Source organism: Xenopus tropicalis, chromosome 6 (assembly GCF_000004195.4).
Source record: "Xenopus tropicalis strain Nigerian chromosome 6, UCB_Xtro_10.0, whole genome shotgun sequence".
NCBI lineage: Eukaryota > Metazoa > Chordata > Amphibia > Anura > Pipidae > Xenopus > Xenopus tropicalis.
In genome coordinates this window covers 90,056,341-90,068,428 of record NC_030682.2, presented here as the reverse complement: position 1 = coordinate 90,068,428, position 12,088 = coordinate 90,056,341, and the positions used below count along the sequence as shown (strand labels likewise).

At 35.5% G+C, this 12,088-nt stretch overlaps 1 protein-coding gene across 1 annotated transcript in view; it reads left to right on the top strand.

Annotated features, from left to right (window-relative positions):
• LOC101732008 overlaps positions 1 to 12,088 on the top strand; it is a 76,399-nt gene that overhangs the window by 50,077 nt on the left and 14,234 nt on the right. The gene's annotated exons all lie outside the window — the stretch shown is intronic.

Below are 12,088 nucleotides of genomic sequence, written 5' to 3'. Positions count from 1 at the left end.
AAGCTCATGACGCAAAAAAGCATGCAATATGCGTTATCGCACTTTAGTGAATCAACCCTATGTTTTCTAAATAAATTAGATAAAGGAGATAAAATGCAGATAATACAAAGTCAGGCATCAGTCAGTATTTTTTTTTTTTTTACGGTGAGGGCAGTGAAGTTGTGGAATGCCCTTCCTAGTAATGGCAGATTCTGTTAATGCCTTTAATAGGGGTACGACAACTTGAAAAAGCCGCACTCATTGCATGACAATTAAAAAAAGTCACAGTTTTTGTGACTTTTTCCCACAAGTACTTTTTCAGTTCCGATTTTTTGATAAATGTCAAACATTTGTGGAAAAGAGTTTATTCTAATTTTAAAAAATGTAGAAAACTTTGAGTTTTAGTAAATTTGCCTCCAAGTATATGCATTTCTCACCTATTAAATTTTCCAGTCATATTGAAGAAGATCTCACTGGGCTTTGATCCAATATCGGTTGAGGAGGCTATCGCTTAGGTCCCTTTCACAAGTTGTACAGGAAGGGGGTACATTAGCATAGTTTCAAGAGCAGTGGAGACTGTGTACATGGGCTAATTTAGCCCCTTCATGGGCATGTGACTAAGGCTTCTGCATCACTGTTTCATTTATAAAGGTGAAGGTTTCATAATATAAGAAATGGAATTAGAGAAAAAAAACAGTACAGGTATGGGACCCCTTATCTGGAAACCCGTTATCCAGAAAGCTCTGAATTATGGAAAGCCCATCTCCCATAGACTCCATTTTAATCAAATAATTCAGAATTTTAAAACTGATTTCCTTTTTCTCTGTAGAAATAAAACAGTACCTTGTAATTGATCCCAACTAAGATATAAATAATCCTTATTGGATGCAAAACAATCCTATTGGGTTTAATTAATGTTTTATTGATTTTTTAGTAGACTTAAGGTATGGATTTCCAAATAATGGAAAGACCCCTTATCCGGAATACCCTTGGTCCTGAGCATTCTGGATAACGGGTCCTATACCTGTATATTTATTACTTTATCTTACCTACTTAAAAGCATATTATTACATGTTGTTATACATCTAAATGCTGTTAATATATGGTACTGCTGACCAATGTAGGTAACAAGTTATCATCACTTACCACCCTGCTAGAGAAAGTGGATAATGGTAATTTAGTGGGTCAGTGTAGAACTGCCAGGACTATACATTACAATTATAAAAATCTCTTAATATCAGCATCTGGCCTAATTGTATTTTGATATTTGTAGGAGTAATGAGAAGCTAAAGTAACCTGCATAGGCAATTTGAAAAACTGTTTATAAATGGGCATTTATAAATGTGAGGTACAGTAAAGTACTAAAGGTTTTAAAATATATTTCTTTTACCTAGAGCTGAATAATTATTCTTATGATGTTTTATATATAAATATCTTGCTCCTGTCATGAATTTGAACAAGTTATGTCTTTTGCATGGTTACGCATAATAGTCCTGTACAAACAGCAAAGAAATCTGAAAATTCTGTTTTAATTACAACATCGATGAGTTAATGCTAAGAACACAAACCATTTTTAAATCTGAGAAATTTGAAAGAATTCATGATATATCTGCATTTTCTGTAAGAAGCAAATGGATGGTTTATAATATATATTTCATTTGCATTTATTAAAATGGAGAGCGCCAATAGCAAACTCTGCAATTATAATTTAAGATAATTTTAGGAATATTGCTTTCTAAAATATCTCTGCCTTCCACCATAAATTCATTATTCAAATTACCACTGGATATGGTCCCCATTTTTCATGCAGGGCACAGACTGACATTCATAACTCTATTAATGTACTTATCAAGTTAATCTGACTACATGCAAATATTTTCATTTTTTACCGCACTAAATACAGCAATTTTTATTACGAAAACCCTCCTAAAAGGAAAAGCTACAAGACTAATGGGATTGAAGCTAATATTTTGCAGTTATAATGAGTTTTATGTTTTTAATTAGATAAAACAAGGTTAAAATAATTAAATCCTAGCATAAAAGATTTCAAATAACAAATGTTGCTTGGAAACTGAAATCACAATCTACCAGTCACTAACTATATTAATGACTATTTCCTTAAAAAGGGATAAAGATTTGGTTCAGCACTTTTATTAAAGGAAAACTATACCCCCAGAATGAATACGTAACTAACAGATTCTCACGAAACTGTAATATATATAATATAGTAAATTTTGCCCTTTTACATGATGAAATGTAAGCTTTGCCCTTTCCCTTGATCCACCATTTTGTGCTGGTGTGTGCTCCCTCAGAGATGAGCGATGCAGCTCTAAATGTAACAAGAAGTAGTGTAGAAGCAAAAGGCAGAACTCTGTCAATTCATTGGCTGATGGGGCCTAGCATGTACAGCAGGGATCCCCAACCTTTTATACCAGTGAGCCACTTTCAAATGGTAAAAGTGTTGGAGAGCAACACAAGCATGAAAAAAGCTCCCGGAGGTGCCAATGAGAGCTATTATTGGCTATTTAATAGCCCCTATGTTGACTGGAAGCCTACAGAAGGCTGTGTTTGGCAATTACACCTGGTTTTATACAATTAAAGCTTGCCTCCTAACCAGAAATTAAAAAATAAGCACCTGCTTTAAGGCCACTGGGAGCAACATCCAAAGGGTTGGCGAGCAACATGTTGCTTACGAGCCACTGGTTGGGGATCACTGATGTACAGTATGTGTGCCTTGGCTTGTTTGTGTGCACTGTGAATCCTATGACCCCTAGGGCTGGCCCTTAATTCTCAAGATGGCAATTTTCTATTTAGGATTACCCAATGGCACATACTACTAAAAAAGTATATTTTTATGAAAATAGTTTATTTGGACGAAGCAGGGTTTTACATATGACCTGGTTTATTCAATAGATTTTTTTATAGAGACCTACATTGTTTGGGGGTATAGTTTTCCTTTAATAATGCATTGTGCTTCCATGCACTGGACTCGGTACCCGTAAAAGAAGAGGGTTTCCTATTCTGGAATTTAATGGGATGGGGATGGGGAATAAATTATAAATCTATTTCTGGTGTTTTCCCTATACATTGAAGTCAAAGCTCATAAAATTTTTATGAACACATATGGGCAGTTTTTTCCTGTATCCGAGGAATGTAATCAAAACATTGGACCACTAATATCTTTTTTAAAATGAACGCCTTTTTATGAGCAGTGCAGTGCTACTTATTGATATTTAATTAGAAATAAACAAAACTGGGCCAGTTCTCTTTGCAGAAAAATTAGCAGATTATCACCTGAAAGAACTAACTAATTTCCCTCTTGTCTCAAAATGCTTCTAAATAGCCAAGTAGCACAGAACTAAGGGGCACATTTACTAATCCACTAATCCGAATCCCGAATGGGAAAAAATCGGATTGAAAATGAGAATTTTGCGACTCTTTCGTCACCGGCGTGTTTTTTTCGTATTTTGCACAATTTTTTCGTCACTGTCACGACTTTATCGTATTTTGAGCGACTTTTTTGTCGCCAGCGTGATTTTTTCGTATTGAGCAATTGTAAACGGCGGTAAAACCAATCAGATTTTTTTCGAGACAGCGACGGAAAAGTTGCGGAAAATATACTCTAAAGTCGTAACGGCGACGAAAAAATCGCAGGACATAAGAAAAAGTTGCGATGGCGACGAAAAAGTCGCAAAAATACCGATCATTATGAAAAACCGCGTTCGGACGCTTCCGGTCCGTTCATGGATTAGTAAATCTGCCCCTAAGTATCTATATAATAAATATATTATATGATTGAAAAAATACATCAAGCATTTTTCAGCAAAGCATTTTTTGGCCATATGATTAGTGTGCATAGGCACACATTGTCTATTATTCAAAATTAACTTCTTGTACTAAAAACAGTTCTGTTCTTTTAAAACAAAGCCTGTCTGTTAAAATTTTTCTTGGATTGCGTGACATTGCCATAGAATGCAGTGATAAAGCAAATTAAGAAATATTGACAACTGGTGGTGAGCTAGAAAGATTTCCATACTCCCTGATGTGCCCAAAGCGCCTGAATTCTTTGGGTGAGAAATTGGTTGGAAATACGTGAGAGTGAAAAATATCTAAAAATCACAATTTGTGGTGAAAAAACATTATTTTCATATAAATGTCATCTGTCTTTTAGCAAATTTGCAAATTATTCAGTTAGCTATCTTTCAGCATAACTGCAATTCTTATCTTGTAAGGGGGGTGTTATACTTAAGTACTGTATAAAAGCAATTTTTGATATTAGACAACATTTTAATGCACATGATTGGTTTTAGTGTTATTAGTGCTTTCATATACACTGATGTGTCAAATTGTGATGTCACCTAAGAGCCCTTGCTATATTTTCACAGTCTTCAAATCATTAGTAGTTCAAATCATTAGTTTTTCATTTTATATCATGATAATTTGTATCCATGGGCAAACATTTAAAACATTTACACTTGCTATAGTTCTTCCTTGCAAACACTATTTCTGATTAGTCTAACTAAGGAGAAAACACTCAGTTACTTGTAATGTCAATTCAAAGTGCAAATGGCTATAGACGTATTTATTTGATTGTATTATGGGCAACAAAGTTTAAAGGAGGAGGAAAGGTAAACACTAAGTAACTAAGCTTTATCAGAAAGGTCCATGTTGATAAAACCATAAACACTCACAGAAAAGCTGCACTGAGTCCTCTATAAAAAAAAAAAAGGATTTCTTTGTTTTTGTGTATACATGTTTTTCTGTGTCAGACTTCCTGCTCTCAGAAAAATCCTTCAGGGCACAGCAAGAATCTGCTCAGTTTGCTTTTTCCTATCTCTCCTCACTCCACCTCCCAACTGTCCTGTGTAATCTGACCTATCAGCACAGAAGCTACTGAGACCAAGCTAAAATGGCAGCTGCTATCTTAAACAAACAGAGATAGCTTCTAGGACTGGTTACTCGGAGATGCTAAAGCTTTCTACAGAATAAATATAGCATTCTAGTTTGCACTATTGTGGCTAATATGCTGGCAATAAAATGCCAAAATGCCTTTCCTTCTCCTTTAAGTACTGTAAAAAATATATGAACCAGATTTGAAAATCTCAAATGTGCACTTAGTTTAAATGGAAAAAAACTTAAAACTTAAAAAAGAATTAATTAGTTCAAACTGAACAACGCAGTGGAATCTCATTCCATCTTTCATTCTTAATGCCTATTTTGAATTAATCATAAAAATTTTGATTTCATTGACTTCTACCTGACCTCAGCAGCTTTTAGGTTCTGAATTTTTTATATTCAAATTTTCAACTATTTTGTACTTAATAAATCTCATTATTTCAAATATTTGCTGAGAAAAATTCAAAAAAAGAAAAACTCATAAATCTCCCCCTAAGGTATGTGCTAACATTGTTTTAGTTCATCATAGGCACAGTAAGCTAAAGTGTAGAAAGAAAACTCCAAGTCCCAAGCATTCTGGATAATGGACTTCATACCTTTGATAGTACTCTCAGTTAAAATTTGGGGACAAAAACTTGATTCCCAAGCATTACACTTACACACGACTGAGCAGAAGATGCCATGGCAGTTAGCTCAGCTATATATGTATGGACACAAGTAGTCAGGCAGTGACAAAGGTGTCAATAAACCTGACATCTGTATGCATTTTAGTGTGACCACTAGTTGCTATTGCATTGAAGTCAATGAGCATTTTTTCAGAGCAAAATACATTAAAGTCAATGAGCATTTTTATGTTTTTTGCAAAATCCATTGAAGTCAAGAGACATTATTTTCAATAAAGCATTTTTTTCTTGTTGTGAAAATTTTGCAGTGTTTTTGCAGAAAAAGAAAATCAGCATGCCTGGCAAATATTTTTGCTCATCATCATATTTGCAGCTATGTTCATAAATGTCACTTCTAGAGCTTCTACTACATTGTAGTGATAAGCGAATCTGTCCCCTTTCGGTATGGCGAAAATATGTATGTAAAAAAAAAAAATTGCCACGCGCGACAATTCTTTTGATGTGTGAGACCATTCTTTTAATGACAGAGACAGTACTTTTTGGCACAAGACAATACTTTTGACAAGTGAGACAATTCTTTTGACGATCATGACAATTCTTTTGCCATGGGTGTAAATTTTTGGACGCTCAGCGAATTTTTCTGCGGCGAATTTTGTCGCCTGTTTTGCAAAAAAATCCACCCATCCACCCATCACTACTAGAATGTTTCCAGAGCCAGCAGTAAGGGCAAATAAGAGAAAGGGATACATTTCGGGATGAGTTCCACGTTTTTTCTTGCCTTTTTGCGAATTTTATGCCGAAGCGAAACGGGACAGATTCGCTCATCACTAGATACATTAATTCTGTTTTAAAAATCAAATTAGAATATTGAACAATTTTAAGATATTCTCAAAAAAGTTACTTAGAATTACATTCTTTTTAAAAAATAATCTAAATCCCTGTTTTAAAAATAGTTTTTGAGTAGATATCAGCCCCTTTAATATCATCTTCTAAAAGAATTTCAGAAGCTTTAGGCTTTTCCAATAAACTAACAGCTACACTATAGATTACATATATATTATGAATTTAAAAATGACATTTCCTGTAGCAAACATAGACTCATTCATGAAACCATCTCTTTTTCTGTTTCTCTCTAGTTAGAGACAGAGAATGGCTTCACATTTTATGGCACTGTTGCTTGCTTTGCGGTGAGGCAAGCAGTTTTTTATATCAGACTGAAATGAATTTGCATTTAACTTTTACCATATGTGTTTTCAATGAGACGAATAAATGCATGACAGGAAACCTTTTAGATTACATGGGTTGTAATACTTCCCTTTCTTTTAAGTTCTGCAGCTTTGAACCCAAAATGGTTTAGATTTAGGAAGTTTGTTATCAAACATGACTGGAAAAACTTAGGGCACTTTTGGCAAATCAAAATCACATAACAAGGCTCACACAGGTGTAATGTTTGCAGGTGACAAAAACATATTTCCTAGCTTTCGCCATTGATTTATTCTAGTAGAGTAAATTGGCAGTCATGTAATAGCAAAACTTCCCCCTGCAACACAAATTCTTGTTTCCATGTAAATGGCTTTGTGAATGAGTTCTGTCATTTGTCATAAATTTAATACTTAAAAGAACACAGGCAAAGCCATAGCTCACGTTAGCCATGGAAACTTGACCACTGCACAGTGGGAGGTAATTATTTGAAACTGATTCCTTTGTCGCAATTTGTACTTAAATAAAATGTGGTTCAGTTATCTATATTCCCCTAAAATATGTAACGAGTTGTTTCTGAAGTCTCATGTTTTCTTCACCTCCAGGACTCTGTAAAGAAACTTGTGTAAAACATGACTGCCTTAAGTAGCCGTATCTGCACATTTACAGTTTTATTGCCAAGACACTGAGAGTGCAGGAAGCGGAAGTCTTTTATCCGGAGGCCACATATTAACAGGCTTACCCAATTAAAGCATTTTCACCTTCCCCTGTCACTCAGTCATCATTCTGAAGTATACCAGATCAGCAGTCACTACCAATCTGGCTGAATTGTAAATTATCCTTTCACATGTGATTCCTGTAATTGTGCTTTCCTCCAGGAAAGCCGATTTTTTTTTTTAAAGAATAATGAGAATTAAATAATGTTATTTGAATAAAAACAACCATACGCTTACAGTGATTTTTTTCTAATGTATGTGTTATATACTGTGGTACAGATAAAAAAAAGCTATGTGGTTATAAGGCAAACATCCTTTACAATGAATACGCCCCTACCTCACACCATGTAGTTTATAACATATTATGTGGTGCCATTTCTATTTGATGTGATGTGTTACACAGCATCTGTACAATCTCAAAGGAGAAATAAAGGGATGCTTTTGTAGTAATCCCTGTAGACAAGTGCTTTTATTATCTGCACTTAACGGAAAGCAGAATGTGCCCCTAGTATTGTGGAATATTGTTAACACGTTAATTTTACTTTTGAAGTATCCATTCATTTTTGACTGCAGTCTTGCCAGTCATATCTAATTCATATGACATATCCACAATTTCTAAAAAACATTACATGAAATTCTGTATTTCTTCAGACCTCCAACTAATGACAGCTGCCCTCTGGAAGGGATCAACAGGAGTAATGAGGCAGGCTTTCTGAATGAATCTTCTGCAGCCTACCATTAAAGAACAATTCGGTCAACCTTCCCTCAGGGAGAGCAGAAGACACCATACAGTGCTAGACATGGAGCTCTGGTTAGTCTCCCTCCTGATGATGAAATCCATGACAGAGAAGGGAAGGATGGCAAGGAACTCACACCTCAGAGGCTGACTACACATTGCTCCCACAAGGGAATAAATTGTTTTATGTTATTTTCTGATATTCTTCCCTTGGGACCACTGATTCATGTTGACACCCATGGAGACTGGTTTATTATGTAGTCAGCACAACTCTATAACAATATGGCAAGGAAGAAATCTTGCAAAAATGGCAAAAACAACAGAAACACGTGGTGTGCTACTGTAAAATTACCACACCCCAATAGACAAGACTACTCAGGAGAATAAAAATCATGTCAACACATGTTTACATTATTATAACACTTATTAAGATCAAATAATGACAAACTCTTAGCAATGCACCCTGCGATATGATTCGCCATTTAACAAAGATCTAAAAATAAAATCAACAATGTGTGATAGTGAATCTAGAATTATAATGGGGAACCTCTTTATATATGCATACAGGTATTGGATCTGTTATCTGAGTGTTTCTGAATAAGAGATATAAAGGGGTAAAATAAAGAATGTATTTCATTAATGTAAATTGTTAAAACTATGTGCAGGCCCAGTCAGCAGGTGGTGCCAAGCCTACTATACAAGGCAGTGCATTACTGTGCACTTCTTTTTGGTTTGGTCTGGAGAAGATCAGCAGAAAACCAGACGAAACTGAGCAAAATCATGTGGGCCTCCCATACCTCTGCTAGATTACACAGAGAGGGTAGGAGTTGAAGTAGCTCATTCTAGGAATGAGAGCTAGCTAGCATGGATAGCTTGGGTCCCCAAGAGGAGGCAGATTTTTGGTGCAGAGCCGCCATGATGATAGTGCACTAGATAGGGATTGTTAGTGTGTAGGACAGGTAGAAAAGCTGTAGCTTGGATAAAGCTCAGACACTGTAGGAGAAAGGGATCCTGGAGACTTAAGGGAAGAGGAACTGTGAGACATGTGTTTGTGGTTAATACTTGTGAAACTAAAGAAGGTTTCCTGATTGGTTTACTCCAGTCTGACCTGTTTAAAAAATTTGCCATGACAAAAAATCCAAGAACACCCATTCAGTAATGTGTTTGGAGTGAGAAAAAAGCTGTGTGCATGTAAAAAAAAGTTGGATGAGTATAAAAATTGTTGCACATGTTTATATTGTTGTGCGGTAGCCACAACAAAGGCATTTCCCAAATTTTTCACCGTTTAGAAAAATTTTCAGCAGTTTTGTAAATTTTTGCTCCTCACTATTCCTGACTCCAATATGGCAATAGGCCCAGTCCCTGAATCAACTTTGTACTGTGAGCTATTTTCAATAACCCTGTATTTCCTCAATAATTACATAGTAAGTTAGGTTAAAAAAAGACATAAGTCCATCAGGTTCAACCTTTCATAGGGAATAAGTAAAAACATTTCTTTCTCAACTGATATTCTCTGATGTTGACTTCTAAAGAGATTTAGTTGACTTTCTAAAGAGATTTAAGATGCAGTTATGTTGGGATATATTAGGAGGGGTTGTTAATGAACAGCATAATGTTGTCTGTGAATGCTACAAGTTTTTGTGGTTTGGCCTATTTCAATACCGGGAAACTGGGACAAAATGTGTTGGATAAGAGGGTTTATGGCTATATTGAATAAGAGGGGGAGAGAGGACAGCCCTGTCTTGCTCTTTTTTGATTGGAAAGTATCAGAATTAAGGCCATTAACTATGAGTTGTCTGCTTGTGGAGGTGTAAAGTGCTTTAAAAATGTTGAACATATGAATACCAAAATGTTGGAATTTTAAAAGTCTGCAAAGGTGCATGTGTGAGATCATGACAAATGCTTTATTTTCGTCAAGGCAAGAAACATGCCATGTTGTCTTTTCTCTAGATTACGTTGGAATAGTGTTGCTATAATCTTCTGAAGGGCTCTAACTGGATGTCTAGTTTTAAGGAAGCTGACCTGGTTTTTGGTTTGTATTCTTGGAAGAATTCTTTGGAGCCTATATGCCATTATTTTAGTAAAGGTGTCCAAGTCCTGACCTATGTCTGTATAAGGCTGGTTCTGTGGGATTCCTGTTTACTTTTTGCAGTAGGATAATTCTAGCATCATTTGCTGTGTGCCATAGGGAATGACCTTGTAGTGTTGTAGTGTTAAAAATTCTGCGCTGAAACCGATCGGGTCCCTGTGATTTCCCCAATTTTAAGCATTTTAACTGTTTCTTTTATTTCGTTCTCTGGGCATCGAGGATGTCTCTGTCTTGCTTGAGATTTTTTAAATCTATATTTCAATTTTTACTTACACCTTGCTACTTGATACTGTAAAAGGTGTGCTCCTCATTGCTACCCAACTGCAAATATGATATTTGTGACATTTCATGTAAATGTAAGCAACGCCCTTAAATGGACAGACAATATGGTAGTGGATCTTTTGCCAGTTTTATATTTTAAAAAAACTGGAAAGCAAACTGGAATTTCTGTTTTTATTAACTCATAGATTAAGCTTAACCGAATGCCTACTATTAAGCATAGAAGCCCGGATCATTCAACTAAATCTAGAACAGAATGATTGAAGCACACAAAATTTCTGTTTTTGGAACTACTTAAAAGTCAACATTCTGATGTCAACTCAATTGAACTGTTGTTGTGTCATGATGTAGAAGAAGACAGCCCTTGCAAGGAAATGTAAAAATATCAGTGACATGAAGGAAAGAGGAAAAGGTCACAATTCCTTCAAGCAAATGAGCAGAAGTTATGTACAGTAAAATGTTTCCTGCTAAAGAAAATGCAACCAGTTATGCAGTGCAAAGTTTTATATACTTTTTTGAAAACAGGACAGATTTGTTGGGAGACGGAGAGTTTGTGCTGAAAGATAACTAATTTGGTAATAAGAAAGGGGCATATTAATATTTATCCAAATTTTTGGAGAAGACAGATAGTCAAACGTTATGTGTAAAAAAAAAAAAAGTCATACTAAAGCAAAAGGACTTTAGCTATACTACAGTGTCTTTGTCATTGATATTAGTACAGGTATGGGACCTGTTATCCAGAATGCTCTGGACCTGGAGTTTTTCAGATAAGGAGGTTAAGTACAAGTTACTGTTTTATTATTACAGAGAGAAGAGAAATCATTTCAAATATGAATTATTTGATTACAAATGGAGTCTATGGGAGATGGCCATCCCATCATTCAGAGCTTTCTGAATAATGGGTTTCCAGATCCCATACTTGTATTATTAAACAAGAGAGGACAATAAGAATTTATCATTTGTATACATAATCCCCAAAACACATGCACATATTTAGAGATGGGAATATCTGCAAACATTTTTAATGAAATAATACTGTATGCTGTGCAATACTGACAACTGTGAAAAGCACATGCAATGCCATAGGTACACCTGCTGACCTGCAAAAACAATTTTGCAACAATCATATTTCAGCTTAGAGTTCCCTCTCTATTTCTCGCTCTCTGTCTCTTTTACTTTTTACTGACCTCCAACTCTTGTAGTTTTACGTGGCAGTGATCGGCACATCAAGGTGGATTCAAAAAGGTTAATGCATTCCAAATGTAACACACAGATACCACAAGGGAATAGTGTGTGTGTGTGTGTAAGCTTAGAGGAAAGTTTAGTGAACTCTCGCTGCTTTTAAAATGCTAGCATTCCCAATAATTAAATGTGTAAATCTCAACAAGCTACAATGCTGTGTTTTGATACGGGCTATTTTGAATTCATTGGAAACAGCACAACTGATAAAGTCTGCAGTCCGTCTTGGTGGTTGGGCCTTTCTATTAAAATGACACGTAACCTATTTTGTCCCCCACCCATGGAAATTCAAATGCATCTGTCGACTTGATAAAGCACTTGCCTGGAGGGA